Source organism: Numida meleagris, chromosome 5 (assembly GCF_002078875.1).
Source record: "Numida meleagris isolate 19003 breed g44 Domestic line chromosome 5, NumMel1.0, whole genome shotgun sequence".
NCBI lineage: Eukaryota > Metazoa > Chordata > Aves > Galliformes > Numididae > Numida > Numida meleagris.
The window spans coordinates 35,593,971-35,607,347 of record NC_034413.1 but is presented as its reverse complement, the minus strand read 5'-3'; the positions used below and the strand labels follow the sequence as shown (position 1 = coordinate 35,607,347).

Sequence of the window (13,377 nt, the reverse complement as noted above, 5' to 3'; positions counted from 1 at the left end):
TCTTCCAGCTCTACAATTTATGGTAGTCTAAGATGCAGGAAACAACTCACAGTCAGAGTGGACTATAAATGAATGCAACTATTACACATATAATTGAAACATGAGTATCCTGTGTTAATATAAAACTGTTCTTTAATCCTATGAAGCAATGGAGACTATGAAGATCATAGAGTCATTACGGTTGGAAAATACCTCCACGATGTCCACTGACCATATCTCTTCACGCCACATCTCCATGGTTCTGGAACACCTCCAGGGACGGTGACCCCACCATTCCCTGGGCAGCCTGTCTCAGTGCCTCACCGCTCTGAGAAGAAATTGTTCCTAACATCCAACCTGATTCACAGACCTTCTGCAAAACTTTATCTATTCTGATTTTTTTTTTTTTGCTGCTGCATAATAGCTTGCATATAATCTGTGTAAAATTAAAGCAAAATATAAGCTACTACTGCAGTTTACTCAGTAAGAAGGCCATATCAATAAATGATATTTTCCTGTGCTTGTAGCTTGTTTAGCTTTAAACACTGCTAACACAGAGCGATACTGGATATGTTTCTTACCATAACACTCTGCTTCAGGGAGTCTGGCATCAGAAGTTCTCCATCATCCCTCAATATGAGTTGGGCTTTGGCAGCACTGCGTTCACATTAATAAATCTAGATTTGTTTTTCTTTGGTCTGGGCCAAGGCTAGCTTGGGTACTTGACAGCTTTTCTTAGCCTGCTTTTGCCAAAAGCAATACATAACCACTGAAACGGGTGCTCATCTCTAAATCTGCAGAGATCACAAAACCAGATAGTTTTTTTCACAAGCGTAGAAGGGCTGATAGTACAGAGTACACTTCCCAAGGCAGGTTAGCACTACTTGCTGGCAATGGGGTGGGGCCCAGTTTTCCTTTCTGAAGGTGAAAGCTTCCCAAGGACAGTCTTCCCATTGCACCATTCTCCCACATGGCTTTGTGGTTAGGTACATAAACGAGTGCCATCTGTACCAGCCTCCTACTCCTCCTCCCTATCTGACAAATCCACTCATTGCCGTGACTACAGAAGGCTAAATTGCATGGTTTCGTTATGATTTCAGTATTGTTATTCCTTGAAGGTATTCAGCAAGTGGAAAGCATCATTGAATCAACATCTCGAACAGATCTCACTCCACTCAGATGACTGTGTTTTTCCACTTCATTCTATTCCCTGCAGTCTAACTCTACAAAAAGTGTAGGAAAAAAAGAGGAGATACAATTAGTAAACTTGGTCTTAAAACTTGTGGACAATTAAATTTTGCTTGTGGAAAGGAGCCCAAACATGTCAGTAAAAACAAGCAGCAGTGAGACCTTAATGAAAGTATGGTGGTAGAAAACCTCCTCGGAGAAGTTACAAATTGGTTTCACAATCTATGAAGCTGATATTTATGTACATTAATGAAGAATTCTCATGGAATTTTATTTGAACACTGTTACTCTAGTGCTCTGTTACAACGTGATGGAGCATGGGAGCATTAGGCAGGGCTACTACTCAATGCTTATTAAACCAGGCGCTCAAAAGTTCATTGAAAGGAGCTGAAGCATCCTGACCTGGTCTGTAACAGGATGTAATGTACATATACTCAAATATCACAGATAAATAAAGACAAGGCTTGTTTACAGACCCAGCAGAAAGGGAATTTGCTGATAAATGGAGAACTTGAGAACTCCCGGATCATCCAAGGGAGAGCAGCTATAAGAGAATTCTAGCTGACAGTCATAAGCAACATTTCAGTTAACTTGGACAGTTTCATAACTTGCTCATGGTCTTATACCCCCACTGTTCATGCAATGACTGTTGGCATGAGCAGTGTTGTGTTTAATATGCAGGGTGTGTCAAGAAAAGAATGGGAGATAGGGTGTTAGAGATGCATCATTGTGCCTACTAATACTGATGTTGCCATAAAGACTGAAATCAAACCTAAATAGAAAGCAGATATGGAAACATCAAGTTTTCCAGAATTATTTTTGTCATAGTGAAATGTCAGTATGAAACTCAAATAGGTTAAGTGTCCTCTGGTAGTAAATTATGTTATTTTACTGGGTGAAGATTTGGGTTAGTCAGTTACTATTACAAAGTGATTAGATTACTCAGGAGGCTTTGAAACAAACGTAACTAATGAATTAACCTCATTCACAGTGTGTGAAATCTATTCTAGGATAATTGCCAACTAGTTCAAACAATACTAATTATGGGGTAGCAACAACAAGCATTTTTCAAATCACTAGCTCATTCCTCAGTATTCCTGTCATAACTGGGAAAACGCTATTCTATACCAAATCTGCTTGAAAAAGAGATGGGATGGAAAAAGTAACATGCATTTCTGAAGGTTGGAGCAGGAATCAGATTCCTCGTAACATCAAGTAACTTCCCTTTTAGTATCTTCTACGCAGAAGTGAATGACATACTAGCAATCTGCTAGCAGAGCAATGAACCAACATTATCCCTGTGTGTCCACCACATAGGGAAAGGTGCCCTAGAGTCATCTGTGTCCTACATCCAGGAGACTGAGAGAGCTGGGACTGTTTTGCCAAGAAAAGAATAGGCTTGGGGGGGGATCTCATTAATGTCCTGAAGGAGGCAGCAAACAGGACAGAGCCAAGCTCCTGTCAGAGGCTCCCAGTGCCAGGACCAGAGGCACTGGGTACAAACGGTTCTGTCTGACCATCAGGTAGCACTGCTGTACTGGTGACAGAGCACTAGAAGAGGCTGGCCACTCAGAGAGGCTGTGGAGTCTCCTCCTTGGACATCTTCAAATGTGTTGCTGGGCACCCTGATCTAGGAGTCCCTACTGGAGCAGGGGTTAGGCCAGATGGACCGCGATGTCCCTGCCAACCTCGGTCATGCTGCAACTCTGTGATTCTTGTTAGTCTAAGTTTCACTGTAAAACTAGCTGCACTATTTACAGACTTGCACAACTACCATCTGCATTAAATCAAAGACATTAACCAGATCTAGAGTTGTGCCGTAGCTTTGCTCATGTTTATAATGGCCTCTGTCTTAAAGCAAGGACAGAAAGTGTTTACAGTGAAAATAAATTACTTCTTCAGATAAAGAAAGAAAGATGGTTGTAAGCGTTAAGTTCTACCCATGCTCTCCAAAGCTTAGACAGCTTTATTTCAGCAAGGACTTGAATCACATGCTATAAAAGACTTGTTCAATTGCAGGTTATGTATCCAATGCTATTGGTACCTTTGAGTCATGACTCCACTAATGTCTTGAATTTTATAGCAGGATGGGTTCAGTGACAGCCTCATATTCCAGTTCCAAGATACTCAGCACTCTGTTGAGCTTTCATCACTTTATTGAGCTCTTATGATGGCTAAATATGATTACTCTGGAAGTGACTCTGAGTTTGTTGCTGTTGTCACATTTGCTGACAGAGAATCAATATTTTATTCACCACATAATTCCATGTTATGCTCAGATCTCACTTTAGCAGTATATATGCTGACACAGCCTTAAATGTTAGGGAAAATTGTAGGCTCAGCTGCTGCCTTTGAACTTTCAAACACACTACTGATTTCATGCAGAAAAACACGCTCTAGATAGATCAGAAATAATCTATTAGAAAATTTACCTTAATTTTGAATAGCATGTACATGCATAAGGCTGTAACATCAGGTGATAAGGAATGAGAAACAAGTAAGAAATTGATACAGCCAGTCAAAACAGCTAGGTCTGACAGAACTGTGACCTGGATGTTATGCTGCAAGAACCCATAGATAACCATCAGGGAAAATCATGATCCCAGGACTGTCACAGTGAGATGTACCTATTGCTGAAACACTTAAGTGTGTTCCAGTACTGAAGGTCTGAAGAGCTGCACGGGACTTCCTGGCTATCTACCCTTGTGCTCCCCATCCTTTTCTAGAAAAGAAGGTAGCAAAGGAGTTTTCAGTCTTTGCAGTTTCTCTGCTACCACAAGTATTTATTTTGGTCTGACGATGAGAGAAATCAGAACCATGTGCTCTCTTGCCAGTGAAGATAACATGCAACTTACCTTACAGAGCATGACACTATGAAAGCGGCTAACCCAGTATCACTTAACATGGAGCCCAGGTGACAGATTACACATTTTAGATACTGACTTGAAACATACAGCTGCAGAACACTGCTACACCTCTCAGCATCTGTCATATTCTTTTTGCCCTAGATACTTGTGTGTGCTGCTTATCAATATTGATAACAGAAAAACAGCCAGCAGTGAACTGAAATTATAGGGCACTTGGCTGTAGCTGTACAACAGGCTGCCTGGCCAAGTAGAAGAGTGCTATGTCAGGCAACCCCAAGTTCCATGGGAAGTCATGGTAAGTGAGCAGAGCCATTCACTTTGTGCTCTGAGGTTGGCTATGGAATCCCAGCAGCAACATCTGGAGTACACCCTGCTGCTTGTCACAGATGGGTTTGGCTCTGTACCAAAGGCAGCAGTTTATAGAATAGCTTAGGTTGGAAGGCACCTTAAAGCTCACCCAGTTCCAAACCCCTGCTGGGGGCTGGTTGCCCTCCACCAGATCAGGTCCTCCAGAGCCCCATACAGCCTAGCCTTGAACACCTCCAGGGATGGGACACCCACAGCTCTCCAGCCAGCAATGCCAGGGCTTCGCCACCCTCTGAGTAAAGAATTTCTTCCTAACATCTAACCTAAATTTCCCCTCTTTTAGTTTAAAGCAATTCCCCTTTGTCTTATCACTAGGGATCAGCCCTCCTCCTGCCTATAAGCTCCCTTCAAACATTGGAAGGCTGCAATGAGGTCTACTTGAAGCCTTCTCTTCTACAAGAGAAAAAAGCCCATATCCCTCAGCCTTTTAGTTCTTTTGATGGTATTTATTCCTGTATTTATTTGACACCAGCATAACTTGCAGTAGCCTTTATTCAGAATTTGTCCTTCAAAATGTACCCTGCCACAGTAATTCCAGTCTTTTACCTTTCCAATGGAAGAAACTCCTTCATGGAATGACCTGCATTCTCTATAAATGGTACCCCATCCCCAGCACTGAACTGTGGATCAGAATCACGGAGTTGTCCCTACGGGGCCATCAGCTATAATCTAGGATGTGGTTGCCACAAAAACTGATGGGATTTACTGTGTGTCTCTTTAAGTTCTCTGAGCTGATTAACAGCTCAGTGGTTAACTACTCAGATTTTGGCTATGAAAGGGTGTCTTAGCAGAGACAGGGCTCCTGTGGCTTGCTTGCACTGCAGTGCGGTCTGCGCAAAGATCCTGGGAAGAATTCCCTGAGAGGGGGCTGGTATTCACCACTTGTGCGCATCACCTTATGTGCCCTCCTTTCAGTACCTGTATTTTTTTCATGAAGACATAATAAAATCCCATGGGCTATTTGTCTAGAGACAAGGAAGGGCTGTTGGCACATTTTCACTGTCACTGCTTATGGTTTGAGCAGGTTTGTCTGACCTAGTTCTGTACACTGGGCTTGACAGTGGAGTCCTGGAAATGTTGCCAGCTGCTAAAGTCAGGCTATTTCTTCAGCAGTAATTAACTGCAGTTCAAAAGTCCTTCACCAGCCATGTATCATAACATTAACATAAAAAACACATTCTCTGATTTTAAGCTTTGAACAAGCTTCTTATGGTGGCAGGACTTATAATCAGTATCACAATGGCACCCTGCTTGTCAGTTTCTTACCACTAAGTACATAGTGAACTGGAAAATCTGTTTCCTGTATACCCAGTACAGAACTGTTACCACAGGATAGAATGAAGCTTCACATTGGTTTTCATAAGCTGGGCAAGATTTTTCATTCCAGTGTAACTTACTATCATTTGCAGCAAAAGTATTAGGGAACAAATGTAATGAATTGAAACGTGATACAGAATAATAATTTGAATACCATGACACTCCTGCAGAGTGCTTAGCGATTGTTACAGACAAGGAGGTTCGTCAGTACTAAACACCTAGCAAAGAGGCAAACTTTGGTTGGAACTAAGGGTACCTAAATCACAATCATTAGATCTAAATCATGTAAAGGGCATACTAAAGAAATGCCCTGTTTTCAGTGTAGTGTTGGCTTTATCCAGAAATACCTTGGACTTGTGCAAGTTTCAGGTCACTTTCAGCAAGTTAAAACTACACAATGGACCTTGGATCCTAAACTTTAAAAGATTCCCTTGCTCTTACAGTTCAAAAGTCAAGTTTCCATGTTGTTCTTGCTATTAGGAATACCCAGCTGGTAATTTAAAATGTTGTGTGATTCCTTTTAATATTTGAATCATTTCAGTATGCCATTTAGTACACGCATCCTTAACAGACAGCAGGATACTGCTCTAATACCTATTGATTCTACTGCATTGTAAATAGCCAGAGGTTTGCCAATAGAATTCTACTAGAGCTCATGTGCTTGTATTACCTACCAGAAAATGTGAACCATAGCAGAACCTCCTCTTGGCTTTGCAGGTCCCCTGATGGTTTCTGGAGCTTTTCCTGGACCTGAACTGTGTCAGCCACCCTTGGTTCCAACTTGCTAACAGCCATAGAGCCAACACCACAAGCAAGCACAGTGCTCAGACTGTAGCTGCTGTGTACCTACCCTGGTGGGGATTAATTTTCCATAACTGGCATTTTGAGGAGGGTAAGTTGCTCCTAGTCAATGTGTGCAAGCAGAGGTATATGTTTGGTACAATGGAAAACTAACTCAATCAACACAGTGCCTAGCTCTACAGCAAAAATCAAATATCCTTTGTGAGACATGCTTCCCTCTCTGTGTAGAAGTGACTAGGAATGAGATAATTAATTAAGAAGTAACAATGAATCCTTCCCTTCATAGTTTATATCCCTTTCCTTGAAGCAAATGGCTTAATTTCCTTTATGCCCAGGCCTAGCCTCTCAGCAGCAGAATTATTTCTTTCTTGCTCATTACTTGTGTAGAGTCACTGCAGCAAGCTGAAGAATAAAGTTTCAAAATCTAAGGTTACAAAAGACTTATTACAATAGACAGCATTAGCAATAATACAGCTTTTTTTGAAAGAATCCAAGCCCTGGTCCCACAGCCCTCCATTACATAGTGCCCAGGGGTACAAGACATCCTACACTAGAGAGATCCCATGTAAATTGGATATCCCATATGATATTGTATTAACTAGATGCTAATAGAAAGGCAAAAAAATACAAATGACCCTATGGTATACTTAGAAAAGTCTTGTGCTTAGATAGAATGCATACCAGAAAAGACAAACTTATTAGAAGTTGTAATGCTATAACGCAAGGGAAGGGACAGCAATGACAGCAGAACAGCAAAGTCCTAAGCCACAACAAGAGAAAATATGTCCAAATGCACCAATTGCAGATGCAGAAACTGCAGAAACAAAAGGAAAAAAAAAAAAAAGCTGCTTACCCTTGGAAGACCTCAAGAACAGAGAGATCACCGGCAAAATACTCACACTTCCACTGCCAACCCTTAAATGAGGTCTGGGAAGGGGTGGATCCTGGCTCCACCCCTTCTGGTCACTCAGGTGTATTGTAACTCCCCTGGGTTAGCCCTGCCTTCCTACCAGGTGCTCAGTCACTGCTTCAAGCCATGACTTAGCATTTCTGCTACAGAAGCGAAGAGGAATGAAAAAGTTTGAAAAATAAATAGGATCAGGGACTTAAGGAACTGTTAGCAATTGAAAAAGCTACCAACAGCTCTACACTGAGATATTTCAAAAAGGAAAGCTTCCAAAAGCTGAACATTGTTTGTAGGGAGTTTCTGTAAATGCCACAATAACCTAATGCGGTAATTTGTTAGAACTCAGATGTATGGACTCAGATGTATTCTCTCTGCTGATAAATGTTTCCACTACTTTGTTGAGGCTGATTAGGTCATTTTTGCTGCTCTTCAGTTGTTTGCAAGAACTGCCTTAGTTTCTTGGCACTTCGTGAAGGAAGGACTTGTCTCCTTTGCCTGCATCTGAAGGTGGCCAGTCCATTAAAGAGAGCTCAAACATAGTCCGCTAGCTGCGAAAAGAGGTCTTAGGTATTTTAGGCACAATGCTTCGGTTAAAGTCAGAAGAACAAGTGTTACAGCCTTCAAAGAAAGCACGGTTGTTAATTTTAGAGCAGCTCCTGTGGCTTTATGGTACCCAAAGTGTTCCTAAGGTGACAAAACTACCACATAACCGCAGAGTGGAATGGTTTGTCTTCAGACAGAATAAAAATCCTGAAAGACCTCAAAGCTTAGATTATCATAGAATCATAGAATAGCTTAGGTTGGAGGGGACCTTAAAGAGCATGTAGTTCCAATCTCCTGACACCCACTGATCAGACTGACCAGGGCCCCATCCAACATTATTAAATTTGGCCTTGTTCAACCTCATTAGATTATCATGTACATACTTTTCGAGCATGTCTAGGTCCTTCTGGATGGCATGCCTTCTTTCTGTTGTGTCAACTGCACCACTCGCATTAGTGTCATCAGCAAAATTCCTGAGGGTACACTTGATCCTATCATCTATATCACTGATAAAGATGTTGAAGAGCAGTGGTCCCAAGACAGAGCCCTGAGGGACACTACTCATCGCCAGCATCCACCTGGACATAGAGCCATTGACAACAACCCTCTACCTGCAATCATCCAACCAATTGTTTATTCATCTCGTAGGGGAACTGTTAGGTCACAGCCAGAACTGGTGATGGAACACCTGCTGAAGGGGTGTGGCTGGCCCAGGGAGCACCTGTGCTCCCCACCGGACTGGAAGAGGTGGACCCAGAGTGAGGCCACCCTGGACTCATCTAAGAGCCATCCACTGAGAGGAGAGCATCTTTTAGAGTTGGGTTGCTTGTTGGGAGGGGAAGAATGCTATATGGCTAGAAAGCTCCTTCATCACTTGGGTGAGTTTGACTTTTTTTTCTGTATGTAACTGTTGACTTATCTGTGAATACTTTCCCTGGTACTGCTAGGACTCTGTCAGAAGCAATTTTGCTTCTTTGCAAGCAGAACACACCTAATGATGTAGCTTTCTTGATCTTATCCCTGCCCATCTAGGCAGTATCCCTATATTCTTCCCTAGGCCACCCATCCCTGCTTCCACTGCTTTTGTTTTTTCCTTTTTTTCTCTTAGCCTGGCCAGAAGATGCTTACTTAACCATGATAGTTTCCGGCTTCATCCCCCTGATTTCTTATTCTGGGGGGATGGAGAGCTCTTGTGCTCTTCAAAAAGGTATCCTTGAAGCACTGCTAGCTTTACTCTGTTCCTTTGTCCCTGAGGACAGATTCCTGGGGATCTCATCCACCAATCCCTTAAACAGCCTGAAGTTCAGGGTCCTGATAATGTTCTTTGCTAGGCCTATGTTCCCTGAGATCACAAACTCAACCAGGGTACTGTTGCTGCAGCCTAGGCTGCCTCCCATCTTAACCTCTTCAATGATCTGTTTTATGTCAGTGAGATCTAGGTCTAGCAGTGCTTCACTCTGATGAGTTTGTCCAGTACCTGAACCGGGAAGCTGTCATCAATGGACTCCAGGAGACTCTTGGAATGTTTACAGCTTGCTTTGTGGCTTCCCAGGAAGATATCTGGGTGGTTGAAATCCACCAGGATGAGAGCCTGAGTGTGACTCCGCTTGCAGCTGAAGCAAGAAGGCCTCATCAACAGAATCCCTTAGTCAGTGTAGTAGACACTGACCACCTGATGTCCTTTACCGGTCCAGTCCCTAATTCATAGAATCATAGAACTAGCTAGGTTGGGGGAGACCTACAAGATCATCCAGTCCAACCATCCACCTACCACCAATAACCCCACTAAACCATGTCTCTCAGTGCTAGATCTAAATGTTTCTTGAATGCCTCCAGGGACAGTGACTCAACCACCTCCCTGGGCAGCCCATTCCAGCGCCTGACCACTCTTTCAGAAAAGTAGTATTTCCTAATGTCCAGCCTAAATCTCCCCTGGTACAACTTGAAGCCATTCCCCCTCGTCCTGTCACCAGTTACAAGAGAGAAGAGGCTGACCCCCAGCTCACTACAACCTCCCTTCAGGAAGCTACAGAGAGTGATAAGGTCTCTCCTGAGCCTCCTCTTGTCCAGACTGAACAATCTCAGCTCCCTCACCCGCTTCTCATAAGGCCTGTGCACCAGCTTTGTCGCCCTCCTCTGAACACGCTCCAGGGCCTCAATGTCTTTCTTGCAGTGAGGGGCCCAAAACTGGACACAGTACTCGAGGTGGGGCCTCACCAGGGCTGAGTACAGAGGGACAATGACTTCCCTACTCCTACTGGCAACACTGTTTCTGATACAAGCCACGATGCCATTGGCCTTCTTGGCCACCTGGGCACACTGCTGGCTCCTGCTCAGCCGAGCACCGACCAATACCCCCAGGTCCGTTTCCTCCACACAACCATCCAGCCACTCTGCCCCAAGCCTGTAGCGTTGCCTGGGGTTGTGGCCGAAGTGCAGGACCCGGCACTTGGTCTTGTTGAACTTCATCCCATTGGCTTCAGCCCTGAGATCCAGCCTGTCCAGATCTCTCTGTAGGGCCTCTCTACCCCCAGGCAGATCGACGCTTCCTGCCAGCTTGGTGTCGTCTGCAAACTTACTGAGGGTGCTCTCAATGCCTTCATCCAGGTCATCAATAAAGATATTGAAGAGGACAGGCCCTAGCACTGACCCCTGGGGAACACCACTCGTGACTGGTCGCCAGCTGGATTTAACTCCCTTCACCACCACTCTCTGGGCCCGGCCCTCCAGCCAGCTCCTTACCCAGCAAAGGGTGTACCTGTCCAAGCCATGGGCTGCCAGTTTCTCCAGGAGAATACTGTGGGAGACAGTGTCAAAGGCTTTGCTGAAGTCTAGGTAGACCACATCAACAGCCTTTCCCTCATCCACCAGGCGGGTCACTCGATCATAGAAGGAGATCAGGTTGGTCAAGCAGGACCTGCCCTTCACAAACCCATGCTGGCTGGGCCTGATCCCCTGGTTGTCCTGCAAATGCCGCGTGATCTCCCTCAGGACAATCTGCTCCATAACCTTCCCTGGCACCAAGGTCAGGCTGACAGGTCTGTAGTTCCCCAGATCCTCCTTACGACCCTTCTTGTAGATGGGAGTCACATTGGCAAGTCTCCAGTCTTCTGGGATCTCTCCAGTTGACCAGGAACGCTGATAGATGATGGAAAGTGGCTCGGCTAATTCTGACCTGTAAGCTCTCAGCCTTTCATGATTATTTCTCAGAGACAGACCTCACAGTCTATCTGCTTCCTAATACAGAGGGCAACTCCCTCACCTCTCCTACCTTGCCTATCTCTTCTAAGTAGCTCATAGCCATCAGTCGTGGTGTTCCAGTTATGTCAGTCATCCCACTATGTTTCTGTGATAACAGTAAGATCAAAATTTTCCAAGTGCACCACAGTTTCCAGTTCCTCCTGCTTCCCATGCTGCATGCATTGGTATAGAGGCACTTCAGTTGGGCTTTTGGCCTCATTATCTTCTTGGAGGAGCCCTCACAAAAACCTCTGGGACAAATCTGAGGCTTTCCTAAAGCAATAGTGTTCCCTAGCTCTTCTCTGTTCCTCAGCAGTACATCACTTTCCCCCACCGAATCTACTTTAAAGCCCTGGTTATGAGCCCTGCCAGCTTGCTGCCCAGTATATTTTTGCTCCTCCTGGTCAGTTGTGTCCCATCCTGTGTCTGCCTTCCTGGTTTATCAGAATTGTGTCCTAGATTATAGAAGCCAAAGCCCTAGGTGTAACACCATTCATGCAGCTATTCATTTAACTGATCTGTTCTCCTTCTTCTGCCTGGATCCTAGTCTCCAGGAAGACTGAGGGGAATGCTTCTTGTGCTCCTGATGCCTTCAGCCTATACCCATGTGGTGCAAAGTCTATTTTGATATTTCTTTAAAAATTTCTGAGCCATATCTTATCCTTCCTCCCTAACTTTCTTAGCTTTATCTTATACTGTTTACAGTTTTAATCTGTGCTGCTACTTTGAAATGAAAGATCTAATGTAGACTCAGGTCTCCTCAAACTCAACTGACTGTAGGAAACTGCGGACATAATGGAGTTGTATTTTGCGGGTGAGGGGCTTGGAGGCAGACGTGTCTGTGCCTTTTGACCTTACTTCAAAGTAGAATGTAGCAGACTTCTATTGGCTCAGATCTTAAGGGCCAAAAACCAGTGGAGTTCTGGCACTAGTTCTCAGAACAGTAAACTGGATGAAGTAAGGCAAGAGTATGTTGTGGATTGTTACTTTTGTCAGTCATCTGAACTGTTACAGATATCACCATGTTGCTGTCATTGGGCTATCAGCTGAATTTTGATGACGTGCATAGGGAGTGTTTGAAGCTATCACTGTGAGCTCCTCAATGCTCCAGACAAGGCTGCAAGTCTTGGATCAGAAAGGCTTGAAGTCAAATCAGCCTCCCTAAAATTTAATAAAGTGAAAAATTTCTGTTGTGGTCTTTAATAGCTTCAATGTTACTGTCTTAAGAACTATAAACACTTGTGAATTTGTCTATTCAGTATTTGATTTAAAAATGATTTTAAAAGGTGCAGTGTACATTTAGATATTCCCTGAGCCAATTTTTTTTAGAGGTGACTGTAGTGTTAAGCTATGCATAAGGGACCTGGGAAAAAGTCCTCTAGAATATGAGATTAAATATCACAGCAGTAGTTCCTGTTTTTAAGACTGGAAGATGGGATTGGAAACTTGGTCCTCACACAGCTGACAAATGCTTGCACATCTGCTGGAACTGTTTATGTGAAATAGACCTGAAATTACTGTTGCCTTGGAGAATGTTTAATGTGAATGGTGAATGGTTATCTAACAAAGTAGAAGTCTCAAAACTTAATTTCAGCTTTGCTCTTTAAAGGAAATAAGCTTTACTGGAAGCAAGTGCTTTTGTTAGTAGTATAATGCTCATAAGAACAAGAATGTTGCTATTAGAAAAGGATCCTTAAATTCAGTTGTAGTGTAACTCTCTGGGGTGGGTGCATGGTGTGGATCAGCGGACTCCTGTGATATAAAGCCTAAGGGGCACACTGTTCTGCAAATACACTAGTTTTTGAGTTACTGCTTTAGGAGCATGGTTGGTCACCAAGGATCTTTGCATGGTATCAGGATCTGCTAAGGTGAAGGAAAACAATGAAGAGCATAATTTCAATGGAGATTACAAATGCATGGTATTCTGGATTTTTTGACTAAATCAACTGTTCCTGCATGAATATTATCTCTAGGTTTGTTGCTGAGATTCATCATCATACAGAACCCATGGCAGCACATTCTTTCTTAGGTGCCTAATATCAAGCAGAAAGCACGATGCACCAACTGTGCAACTTAAGTCTTTTGAGAACTGTACAAAAAGTCCCTTCCAACCCCTTCAGTTCTGTGAAATGTGCCTCTAAATGAAAATGGGGAAATAGCTGGGAGAGA

General features: G+C 43.5%; 1 long non-coding RNA gene across 1 annotated transcript in view; it reads left to right on the top strand.

The window, feature by feature from the left end:
* LOC110400686 overlaps window positions 8,650-13,377 on the top strand; it is a 30,206-nt gene continuing 25,478 nt past the window's right edge. Inside the window, exon 1 of the long non-coding RNA XR_002440030.1 lies at window positions 8,650-8,846. This is a non-coding gene — a long non-coding RNA (uncharacterized LOC110400686). The remainder of the gene's footprint in view (window positions 8,847-13,377) is intronic.